At 33.9% G+C, this 13,341-nt stretch overlaps 1 protein-coding gene across 5 annotated transcripts in view; it reads right to left on the bottom strand.

Annotated features, from left to right (window-relative positions):
• Positions 1-13,341, bottom strand: part of MAGI2 (membrane associated guanylate kinase, WW and PDZ domain containing 2) — a 1,116,223-nt gene that overhangs the window by 980,910 nt on the left and 121,972 nt on the right. The gene's annotated exons all lie outside the window — the stretch shown is intronic.

The following is a 13,341-nucleotide window of genomic DNA, read 5'->3' as shown; positions in this document are numbered from 1 at the left end:
TTTTTCCCACATAGCATAGCATGTTTTCAAGTTCATCTATGTTGTAGCCTATATCAGCACTTCATTCCATTTTATGTATGCATAATATTCCATTGTATATACATCACAATTTGTTTATCCATTCATCCACTGATGGACATTTAGGTTGTTTCCACCTTTTAGCTATTATGAATAATGCTGCTATAAATCTTCAGAGTAGTTTCTGTGTGGATATGTTTTCAATTATTTTTCATGTATACCTAGGAGTAGAATCACTGGGTTCTATAGTAATTCTATGTTTAATATATTGAGAAGCAAATTAAAAAAATTTTTGATGAAGCCTGTTTATCTATATTATCTTTGGCACTTGAGCTTTTGCTGCCATGTCTAAGATACTACCACCAAATCTAAAGTCATAAAGATTTCCTCTGTTTTTTCCTAGAGAGTTTTGTAGTTTTAGCTCTTATATTTTAGTCTATGACCCGTTTTTAATTATTTTTTGTACCTCATGTGAGATAGAGGTTCAACTTCATTCTTTTACATGTGAATATTCAGTTATCCAAGAAACACTTGTTGAAAAGACTGTTCTTTCTCCTTTGAATTGTTTTACCATTTTAATCAAAAATTAACTGGCCATAAATGCAAGGGTTTATTTCTTGACTCTCTGTTACATTGCATTGATCTATATGTATATCCTTTTGCTAGTACAACTGTTCGATTATTGTAGCTTTGTAGTAAGTTTTGAAAGTGGGAAATGTGAGTCCTATAACTTTGTTCTTTTCAATATTGCTTTGTCTATTCTGGATCCCTTGCCTTTCTGTATGAATATTATTTCACCTTGTATATCTCTGCAAAAAAGGTAACTGGAATTTTGAAATTTGCATTGAATCTGAAAATCAATTTGGACAGTATTGCCATCTCAACAATATTAAGTCATCTGCCTTATTATTTTTTCTTCTGCCACTGCTGTGTTTGGCTTGCCATTACCTGCAACATAGTTTGCCATTTCAAGTGCTTCCCATTGCATTCTGGATAAATTTTAAATTCCCTACTACAGCCTACAGTGCTTTTATAATCTCCACTTTCATCTTATAGCTCTCCTACTTCTTTAGTGCTTTGGTGATTTTCTTTCTGTTCCTGAACAGGCTATGTTTGTTCCTATATCAGATCCCTTGCTCTTTCTGTTCCCCCTGTCTGAAATCCTCTTCTCTGAAATCTTTGCAAGCCTGATCTCCTTTTATCATTAAAGTCTTAGTTGCATGTCTCTCAAGAGGCCTTTGCTAAGTACTCCATCCAGTATGCTGGAAAAAAACCTACCCTCTCAATCTCTTAGGCGAACTCTGTCATATTATTCCATTTTGTTTTCTTTGTAGTACCCATAAATATTCAAAAACATGCCATTCATTGTGTGCTTCTTTATTGTCTAGCTTCTTACGTAGAACATAAACTCCAGCATCTTAAATAAAACTCGACATAATTTTCATTCAATAAGTATGCAAAAGGCTATTACATGGATTCCTATAATTATCTTCTATATAGTTTCCCAGGTAATAATAGTGATAACTATAATATTAGTAGAAACATTTATGTAGATAGCACTTATGTGTTAGGCTTTGCAGGTAAATACATATAAAGTCATGCATCGTCTAGTTAATCTTCAGTAACAACAGTATGAGTTAAGTACAATGATTCATCCCCATTTGACTGATGAAGACTCTGATTTAGAAGGTTAAGAAACTTGGTCAAGGTCATTGTTCAAGTGACAGAGCGAGTATTCAAATCTGTGTAGTCTGGCTCCAAAGCCAAAGCCATGTACCCATGAGTCCTCTAAGACCTCTTAGTGATTGATTAAGCATTTGTTCAAAGGTCTCCTATGCTCTACGCACTATGCTGGGTGCATACGAAGACCGCTGCCTTTAAAGAGTTCTACCCACAGAAAATGATAAAGAAAATGTAGGGTGAGGTCACTTAGCAGACTTGAATACTTTGCCCAGGAGTTTATTTGTTATTCTCTTTGAACATAGTGGGTGATACCAGACTTGACCAAATTATAATATAATTGTTCTATATTTCAATATACTCAAAAATTCAGATTATGCTAGATTTTTAGTGGGTAAAATTAATAAGCTTCTCTAGGGAATGGAAATATCTTTTTGAAGGAGTTTTATTTGCCAAAAATCTAATAGCAATTACAACTTTCTCAGAAAATTTTAAAATTTAAACCTTTAAAAAAACATAAAAAAGGTAAATGACAAGCTTAATTGGAAATCCATTAGTTATGAACCTGAGAGCTAATTTCTTAAGTCCTGATGCCAAAGAAGTATTATATATTTCAATAGAGTTCAGATATGGAAGGAAAGACAAAGATTGCAGAATACATTATTGCACTTGAATATGAAATAAAGGCAAAAGTTATTTAAAGATAAAAAAGCAGTGCTACCGTGTGCAATAAATCTGAAGGAAAAAATAGTAAATAATACAACTTTGACATTTTCTTGTTATAACTATTTACAATATTCATAGTATATTTTATTTGCTAAATACATAGTCACTTTTCAATTATCTTTTAAAAAACTCCTTCAGGCAAGGTAAAGCCAATGGTAAATGATGTCCTATTTTTACCAAGATTATTTAATATGTCTGTCTTGACAAATTCAACTAATATCACCACTTTATTTACCTCTGGTCTAGGGGAGGTAGAACAATATTATGGCTAGTGAGGCCAGGCTAGCTTTATGAGGGCAGGGACTGTATATTCCTTTTTTTTCACTCTTGTTATCTCCAGTGCTTAGAATGGTACTTGGTACTTGGTAGGCAATCAATTTCACATTTAACCGATACTAAAATGCCATCAATTATTAGAAATTTAATGTGAAATGTGATCAAGAAGAAAACACACTGATGACTAAACTATGACATTATTTCTTATTACATTGAATTTTAATTTTATATTTGTCCAAAGCATTATTTTAGACTTATTTTGATGTATCATATACCACTCTAGTGTAATGAAAATATATCAATAGGAGAAATTAAACAATTTCGAAAAATCTTCATGTTTAGAGTCCAACTTTTCTGACCACATTTTAACTCAGAGTTGCTGATGTCCATATTGCCCAGTTCACTTCTGTCCTGTGTGCCATAAGTACATTTCTAGAAAGAGTGCTCCATCCTTGTCTCTATAATTTTCTTCCAAGCCACTGCCACCTATTCTGTAATTTTGTTGCTGGTAGTTCTTTGACCTTATCAGAAGGTTTATGGAAAATTTTCAGACTGCAATATCAGAACTTGTATTTCCTCCTCAAATAGTCCTTAAATAGGTCATTGATTGAAACCTCAAGAGAACAAAGTCATCCAGTCATGCCAATAGGAGTAACAATCAAGTTTGCAGGTGCTGGCAATGACATGTACATCACAACCACAACCTTGTCAACAATGTTTGCAATATTCTATCAATTAAAAGATGCATCTCAAATTTTAAAATGTTAAAATGTGAAAAATGTGATTTTTCAAATTGATAGCAACTGAAATTTTCACTACATTCCAACTCCAAATTTAAGGGGAAACGTCAACCATTTCTCCCTATTAGAAAAGCTGCCAATATCTTTTTCTCTCTCTGGCAGCTGATTAAGTAATAAAATCTACACAAACCAGGGGCTATCTCCCTAAATGGACTTAATATAGGCTTGTGGTCAAAACTAAAGTTAAGCATAAGTTATAGTTTGTTTTTGATATCTAGCATGTGAGCATTTATCAGAGAACTGTGAATACAATCTTATCATTAAATATTTGCTCTATATAATTAGCTGTCAATGTTTCCTCATACATTGATTAAATCTTTGTTTTACTAAGGGCAATTGATTTCTAAATGTAAAAATGCCAGAACTTTGAGTATTCAAGAATTTTTAAGAGAGATTCACATCCTCAATCAGCAAAAGCTTAAATTCTGCAGAACATTTGAGGACAGTTTCACTTAAGTGTCACTTGGTGGCAGCATAACAAAATTGCTATGAAAGTTCTTAACGGAGAAACAGCTCTATAAGGAAAAGACTGATGAAACGACTGTTTTGTATTGTACTAAAAAACATGCTAGTGTTTTTTTTTAATAAGTTATTAAAAAAAATTTAAATACCATATACCAAATAGTAAAATTTTACTTTCATTAACACTCAGTAACAAACATTTATTGTTTCTATTTTACGTCAGAAGCAGAGTTAAGAGTTTGGACTAGATATTTAAACATGGTCCATATTATGAACTAAATTGTGTCTTCCTCAAATTCATATGTTGAAGTCCTTACCCCCAAGTACCTCACAATGTGACTGTATTTGGATATAGAATTTTTAAAGAGGTTATTAAGTTAAAATGAGGTCTTGAGGGTGGGCCACAACCCAATTTAATTAGGGTTACTATAGGTAGAGGAAATTTGGATTCAGACACCCAGAGACCATAAACCTTGTAAAGGGACATATTTATTACCCAAACCATCTCTCTTGAAAGGACCTGAAACAGTTTACAACCAAGCAAAGATGGTTGACTATTTAACTAGTTTAAAATAGGTTGATGAAAAGAAAGAGGGGAAAAACAAGATAACAGAGGTGGTAAAATATGGTAATCTTAAGAACCAGTGTGTGTGCAGGCTCTGAGCCAAGTTTTAACCTTTGTGGAGCCAGACACAAAGTGAAAAAAAAAAAAAAAGGAAGAAATTCATTTTCTTAGAATATCATTTTCTAATGTCCACAGAATATCTTCTGCATTAAATGAAAAAGGAAAATTTCCACACAGCATTTTATGTAAGAGAAATTGAGTAACATAATGAATATTTTCAGCAGCACTGTGCAGCTAACACAGCAACAAGTTTGGTCTCTCTTTCCCCATTACTCCCTTCTGTGCAAGTTGAAGGGCTAACTTTATAGTGAAATCCCTTAGAGATTCCAGGAAGGCATAAAATTGGTGAGCTCAAGTAGCCTTTGAGGGAATCTGACTGGGGCCAAGGGCAGAGTTTGAAGTGCATTAAAAAGTTGATAGATGACACATGCCTTCAATAATCTTCCCTAAACATTGTTTCTCAGCTGAGCTTTTTATAGAAGGTTCTAAAGAATGTAGAATGTATTTTATAAGCATTGGGAAGCCATTACAGATTAGTAATCCAAGAACCGAGACAATCAGATAGGGGTTTTGGAAGAGTACTCTAGCCATCGGTAGAGGACTGGATTAGAGGGTTAGATTTTCTCAGAGTAGCAGTGATTGACTATCAAAGTAGGACAGACATATGATGAAAACATGGTCACACTACTTTTGACTACCCCAAGATCAAACACTGCATTGCAGCCAAAGTATGATACTTTAATTTCCCTGGCAAAATATTTACCTTTGTCATAGTCCATATTTGCTAACAATATTGGAGAATGTACTGGTAGTCATTAACCAATGTCATTTTAATTACACATGAGTAATATTGTTTAAACATTAATAGACTTAGAGAAATACATTTCTATTATTTCTTCAGAGTCCATTAAACCCCAAACTTAAAATCTGAAAGAGTCCCACAGTCATGAAAGCCATTTATATTTATCTCCTAAACTGTTGTTTTAAAACTTCAAATGCTTCAGTTAGTCCTAAAGATCAAGTACTTTATATGATTTCTCTTAAATATCTTTCCTCTGGAAAACACACATTTGATAGTATTAAATGTTATTTTAAGCACTCTAGTACTTTTGGTAATAAAAATAATAGATTAAAATGGTGATCCCACTTATTTATAGCTAAGTTCATTAGAGGATTTGTAGAAAACAATCATCTTTGCCAAAGAGTTTTCATTAATTCTAAGCTCATTTTAAAACATATACCTATAAAAGCTATTTCCAGTGGTGAATATTGGTAAATAAGAATGTATCTCAAATTTCAAATCAGTAATGATGCTCAGAAGAATTTAAAGGGTGGTTTCTTTGAATTGACTTGTTGATTTTTGTGATCAAATAATTTAGATGAGTGAAAAATCCATAAGTGAACTCTGTCACTGTTTCCGATATCACCTAATCTTCCTAAAAATCTTAGAGTAACTATCGCTGGCTAATATGTCACATCATGAATTGACAGCCCAGAAACAAGATCTTATGCTGTTTACAGATTAATATAATCAGGGATGACATTAAGGTCAGCTTGTCTTGCCTTTCATCTAAAATATCTCTGAAACATGTGGCTTAGATGTGTGTGTGTATATATATAGATAATATATATATATACATACATACACACATCCATATACATATGTAGAATATATATATAGACACACATAAATATCTATAAAATATGTGTATATTATACCTATAAGCAACCAAATTAGGCATGGATATTGCCCTTCCTGGTAGATGAGGAGGCTGGGAGAGGCACAGAATCTCCATCTCCATTCATGCTCTCTACTGTCATCATCAGTTTCCACTGAGGGTAAACCCTGATAGAGTTATATAGAGCCTTACAAGATCTTTAGCAATAACTGACTGGCAGGTATATGTCTAAAGTACTGATTGTTTCATTGGTATGCATGTGTCTGCATGTGTCTGCATGTGTGTATGTGTATGTGTGTATGTATGTAGCCTTCTAGAGGGTATAGCTGTTACCTCCAGGGTTTTATTTTAAATTATTCAATGCTTTTAAACATCCAGATCACCAAATCATACACAAACTGGGAGCTGGGAAGGGTGGAGGTGAGTGTCAGTTTCATATTGATAATCATGGAGTTTGCAACCATTGTTACTTACGTTATAGTATTATTCCTCAGGCATTTTAGTAAGGGGAGAGGGAAGATTGAAATCTGCTGAACTAAAACTGCCAGGAAATATAGTGTATTTGTTATTCTTGGAAAAGCTCCAGCAATAAATAGCATTGTACTCTTTATACTTCATTCTAATGTTCTAAAGCCTGGACATTGATGGTGTATATAGCTAAAACTTCCATGATTTAATCTGACCCCAGTTCTTCCTTTCTGGTTTCCTAAGGCTTAAAAAAAAAAAAAAATCCCAAGATTTACACTGCCCAGATATTGCTGCTGAGTGTAAAGCTAGGAAGATATTACGGAAAAGAACCAGTAGTGATTCCCTTCTCAGATTCTCAAGTTCTATGGCTATCTTGTAGTGAGAGAAAACACCAAAGACAGCCAATATGAGTTCTTACACAATGTCCAAATCCTAGAGTGCACCTGACATTGAGGATAAATTCATTATATAGTCACACTCCTTCTGTACAGCTGAGCCAAGTGACCAGAGAATGTTTGATTAGGCTGCCCAGGAAAGGTCAAGGTACTCATATGTCTAGGTAATGGAGAAGTCCACTGCATGATCAGGCTCTAACCAGGAAGTGATCCTTAACTCTAAAGAGTACTTAATAATGCCTCCCCCACCATTACGGAGTAGATGGTGCAGATCATTGAGGGAAAATAGAGATGAGGGAATGTCAATAGAGAAAATGCAAACATGAAGTATACATGAAACAGACTATATTATCCTTCATTATCATTTTCTTGGCTCATTGCTTAGGAGCTATCAGTTCTCAAAGAAAGAAGAATTTGGAGACAGATGTCAGCATGTAGAATAGGTTTTTCAAAAAACTGTATTTACAGTAAATAATATGTATATAGTTTTCAGAGTATAAGCTCAGTCATTTCAACATAATCTCTCTTTTATTTTTCTAAATGAAGACAAAGAACACATTCTTCTTTGCATTCTGTCCAGTTTTCTAACTGCATTCTCTTTAAAACAGGGTAAATAATAATGGCTGTTAACACCTGAAGTAGAATTTGACTAATGAAGAATCTTGGGGAAGAATATTAATACAATCATAGCTTGTTCCTCCACAACTTTTATTCATACTTATCTCTTTGCTATGAACTATATTGATCTTAGAACTAATTTAACCATGTAACTGTTTAGCATCTCATTTTGATGTTTAACCATTTTCTATATCTTGGTTTTCATCCTAAAATAAGGTAATTATTTTCAAAGGAATACAATACCCTTTTGGCAAAGCATATTAAAGACTTCAGAAATTGAACTAAATATTCCTATAATATGTTGCTTTTTTTCATTTGATATGAAACCATTGACCTATATTTTTACTTTAAAATTTCTTTCTGTAATATGTGCATAGACAAACACTTAACCTTAAATGTGTCAACCTGAATTGGCTCTGTTGAATTTTACCATGTCATGATACAGCATTATTTTTCCCTTTTTCATAAAATCTTATGTAGCTGTCTGCATTAGAAACTTTCAATATTAATTGTGATAGTAAACAATGAACCATGACACTTCATGGATATTCTAAGCACTTAGTTTGCATACCTTCCCCGAGATGCTATGAAGTATCCAAGGCTGTTACAAGAATTGAATCTACATTTAAGTCTTTGAACACTTTTCTTTGATTTACAAAGAGAAAGTTTAAGTTTACTACTCTGTGCTTGAATTTTGAGACTGCTAGAATGGCTATTTCCTTAAAACTCCTTGTAAGAGTACCTCACAGAAACATAAGGACTTCCACTGAGCAGTGGGAGTGTTAAGGAACTTACATTTGTCTTAGAACAAAATGGAAAGTTACTATGGAGTTAGTGAGCAGTGTGATACCATAGAGTGTTTTACTCAAGTCAAGTTTGAACAAATGTTTTATGAGACATTGTCCTCAAAATAGCAGTGTAAAATCATAGTTATAACTAGTGGGCCCAGTTGGACAATTTTAAGGTCCATTCTAAAACATAACTGAAGTCCTTAATTGCTAACTCGACCTAGAAGTTATTTCCAAAGTTAGTGATACTGAGGAGTCTAAGTAAAAATCTGGGATCTGGATTTTGTGATAGGATTCACCCGAAGCTGTCCCTGGAAATGCAAATTGTGTCAGGCTATGGAGAAACTACTATTTAGGCAACTCCAGTTTTCCTCCATCCCTCCATGCATTATCCATGGGAAAATGGTCTTCAACTATAGTCACTTCATTTAAGGAAAAGGTACATGCAACTGGATTTCTTTACATTCATTATCAGCAAAACAAATAATAAGCATATGATATGAACCCTGAAGATCAGGAGCTTCAAATGAGAGTTTTAGATGATTTTTGGAATTCTAGATTCTTAACTAGACTCAGCTATTTAGTTAAAGTATATGGCCTGGAGTGGAAAGTTACATTAAAAAAGCTTTGAAGGCCAAAGTCTCCTGCTGGGATTCTCTTAAAGAATTAAACCATTGGTACATTCAATATCTGGATAAATATTTTCTTGAAACAATTTTTTTAATATCGTGATCTTAGATTGAGGATTCAAAGCTACCTTACTCTGAAACCTGAAAACACATATATTTGTAATATTGGTTCTATCTTTCCTTCTTCAACCCCCATAGAAATTTCTGAGTATTATCTCACTTTTCTACAGAAAAATATGGCTGAACATTTTGTTTTAAAATTATGCATGCTATCTTCGGGTTGTTGGGGTGGGAAACTGGTTATAGGTTAAATTTTTAAAAGAAAACTGATCTACTTCAAAATGGCATGTGATATAAAACATATTACCATATTTATGTATGAAAAAATAATGTGAAGCATCACAAAATGATACTGAAATAATTTGAATAGGAAATAGACCAAACATTATGTCTCAAGTAAACACTATCACGAAAATGTTGACGTTGTCAACCCATATAGCTAAATTTTCCCACTGATCTTACAAAATATACTCAGCCTTCTTTCTGAACACCAATATGCGTTCTCAGTATAGAGACAAGTCACTCAAAACAGAAGGTGTACAGCTTCTCTTGGACTATTTCCCAGCACAGTGGCCTCTGGCACAATCTTTGGCTATAGAAGCATGAGCCAGTTCAATAGTGCAATAAACATTCTTCTCTTCCTCCACATTAGTGGCCCAAATAGTAATTTGTCCAAGAAACTGCCTGCTGGTGCTGTAATTTCAAATCCCACTTCGACTGTCAGAAAGGGATTCTTGTACACAAACAAACAGAAGAGCAGAAACACATCTATTGAAACAGCTGAACACTAAGCCACTAACTGCTTAAAGTGATTTGGAAACATATTTTAGAAATCATAATACAAAGAAGAACATGACTTAAAGAAAGTATTAAGTAAATAAGAACAATTTGTACTTTTCTACCTGACCTCATTTCTGTTGGGCATTTACTAAGTTTATGGAGCATTACTCTCAGAGACTAAACAAGCCAGCTGTAAAGTAATAATCATTTATTTTCTTAAGAAAATAAGAGTTACATTAAAGTCAGAAAATAGTAGTAACAACACTGTAAGAATAAAATCTGCTACAATTGTCTAAGAGAACTGCCCAGAATCCTAATAATTTCAGAATTAATACAAAGATGAGCACTTCTTTTTCACCCTGATTTTAAATAAAATATTCATTGACAAAGAAAAACAAAGCCTCAGTTAAAATTACTTCATTCTGACCTACCCTCCTTGCTCCCTTCTCTTCATTCTCCCATCTTAAATATATTCAAGGTCATGACCTTAAATATATACATAACATTATTTGTCATACAATTTTCTTGTGATAACCACCTCCAATTTGTAGACATTTTCTATGTCCTGTCTTGCTTGATTTAATTCTAATAGATTTTTTCTTTTACCTAACAATCTTAATATGTGTGATATAAACTCTGATTGTTCAAAAATTATAATGTAGGATAGAAAAATAATAAAAGGCAATATGTGTAGACAAAACTTTTAGGATTTGTGTTAGAAAAAGGAACTAACTGGTCCAGAGTCCTTCCTCCATAATTCCCTTCCTTCCTTCCTTTCTTTTGGCTGCATTTTCTTTAACTTTGCTATGGTTATGTTTTAGAATCTATATATTGTACTTAAAGTTTGTTTTAAATGAAAATATGGGGGAGGGTATAGCTCAAGTGGTAGAGCACATGCTTAGCATGCATGAAGTCCTGGGTTCAATCCCCTGTACTGCCATTAAAAAGTACATAAATAAATAAACCTAATTACCTCCCTCCCCATAAAAAAATTAAAAAATTAAAAAAAAATAAATGAAAATATGTAGAGTCATTTAATTCACTTTTCTCTATTAAACATTTATTAAGGATTCAGCATATGAAGAAGTATGAGACACGGCCTTTTTTATTAGCAAACTTAAGTGTTCTAAACTTGTTTCACTAGAGACAACACATAATCTCCTAATGACATGATTTAATTGTAACATAAAATTTATCAGGTACTTCATTGTTTATAATCTTTATCTAGAATCTGGAAAAAAATCCCTTAAGTATACTTGTGTTCATAACATGTGGGAACAATTTTTTTTCAATCCCTGAATGTGAATCAGGAAAAACTATAGTTAGAAAAATAACTCTATCAGTGTTAGATATTCTAATATATTCAATGTGTGCAAAATTTTCTACCAAATACAGATGAAAGCGTTCTTCTAAAGATAAAGCAATTTACAGGGGATGAAAGAGGATACGGCATTTATTACTGTAGCAACCAAAGAAGGGAAAGGGTAGTGTTCAAAATATACTGTGAATCATAATCACCAGGAGAACTTGCTAAAAATTCATATTCCTGGCTCCACTTCCCAGGGATATTTTATTAGGTATCAAGCAGATCTGCATTTTAATAAATACTCCAGGAAATCCTGATGCATTTTATTTGGGGATCATACTTTGAGGCTAATAAGGATAAGTACCTAATTATGGGTAAGGATTAAAGAAAAAGTTGGTAAAGCAAAGGACAGACAGATAGGAAGAAGGTCATTAGCAAATAAAGCTGATGATTTTGCTTTCTATCTCAACTAGGAAAAGAGGAGCAACCAGAAAAGAATTCCCAAAAGGCTCCACAGAACATTTATCCATTCAATTGCACCTGTGACCTTATACAAACAGAATGTGTTAGTTACTATGGGCAACGTGTGCCTCTAGCTAAGACCTCCATTTGACCAGCAGATCCCATCCCCTCTCACTGTACTAAAGAGTCCAGAAATTCCTGCCTTTCTCCTACACCGTCCATGTTAACCTCTTTGCTCACTGATCATCATCAAGGGCATGGATTATTCTCCTATTTCTCTCATCTTATTAAAAACCCCACAACTCTCCATTCCACTTTACCCTTCAGCTGGTTTTATTCCTCTCTTTATAATAAAACTATCACCCCTTCCCCCAAATTGTGTGTGATTACTGTTTCTGATTTTCCTACTTCCACACTTTATTGACTTCTCTCCAATCAGGATTTTCCCTTTCTATCAAAACTGATCCCTATGTTGCTAAATTAAAGGACAGTTCCTAATCCTCATCTTACATGGCCCAGTACCAACATTTGACCTGGCCCATGCCTCTAGATTTAATACCTTCACCACTTGGCTTCTAATACATCAGAATAATCATTTTTTCTCAGGATCCTTTGTTTCTCATTTCCCCATCCCTTCTTTTCCCCTCCCACTTCATCTAACTTTATCTCTTCACTGTTCTTTGGAGATTTCACCTGATCATATGAATTTATAGGCCATTTACATACTCAAGACTCCCAAATATATATCTCCATCCCAGACCATCTCCTATGAACTCCAGGTCATATTTCCCTCAGCTCTTCTTTAATGTTTAAGACATCTCAAATTTAGTATTTCCAGAAACAAAATCCTGATCATTTAAATCATCTCTCTCCTAATCTATTACTTCACAGTATTTCCGACCTCAGTAAATGGCAACTATATATTGGAAGTTGCTCAGACCAAAATCTTAAAGTCATCCTTGCTTTCTCTCTTTTGTCACATCCCGTATCTGATCCATTTGTGAATATTTTTTGCTCTACTTTTAAAATAAATCCAGAAATTCTTAGCACTTCTACTGTTAACATGCCAGTCCCAGCCTTTCATATCTTCCTCTCAAAACGCAGCCAGAGTGATTCTATCTAACGGAAAGTTAAGCTCATGTCACTCTTCTGTTCAAAACCCCAAATCCCCATCTTACTCAAAGTAAAAGCCAAACCTTTAAATGATCTTCAGTAGAAAATTAAATCAAGTAAGCTTACGTTAAGCCAGGTCAAGTCAAGTTGAGGACATGTCAATCAATCCAAGTTGAGCACTTCTAGTCATGTCAAGTCAAGTCATTTCAAGTCTCAGATGACCTCCCCATCCACCCGTTACTTCTTAGACCTCTTGCCTTTCTACTAGTCTTCTCACTAGGCTCCAGCCACACTGGCCTCCACACCATTCCAAAGTTCCCGAATCATGATCTTTACTTCTGCTCAGAGGACATCTGAAATGTTTTCCCCAGAAATCCCTATGACTTGCTCATTTATTTCTTTTCCATCAATATTCAGTGTTACCTTTTCAGTCAGCCATACTCCTTTACCCTTTCT

The sequence above is a fragment of the Camelus ferus genome, chromosome 7, assembly GCF_009834535.1.
Source record: "Camelus ferus isolate YT-003-E chromosome 7, BCGSAC_Cfer_1.0, whole genome shotgun sequence".
In the NCBI taxonomy this organism is placed as follows: Eukaryota; Metazoa; Chordata; class Mammalia; order Artiodactyla; family Camelidae; genus Camelus; species Camelus ferus.
This window is presented reverse-complemented; position numbering and strand designations above follow the sequence as displayed.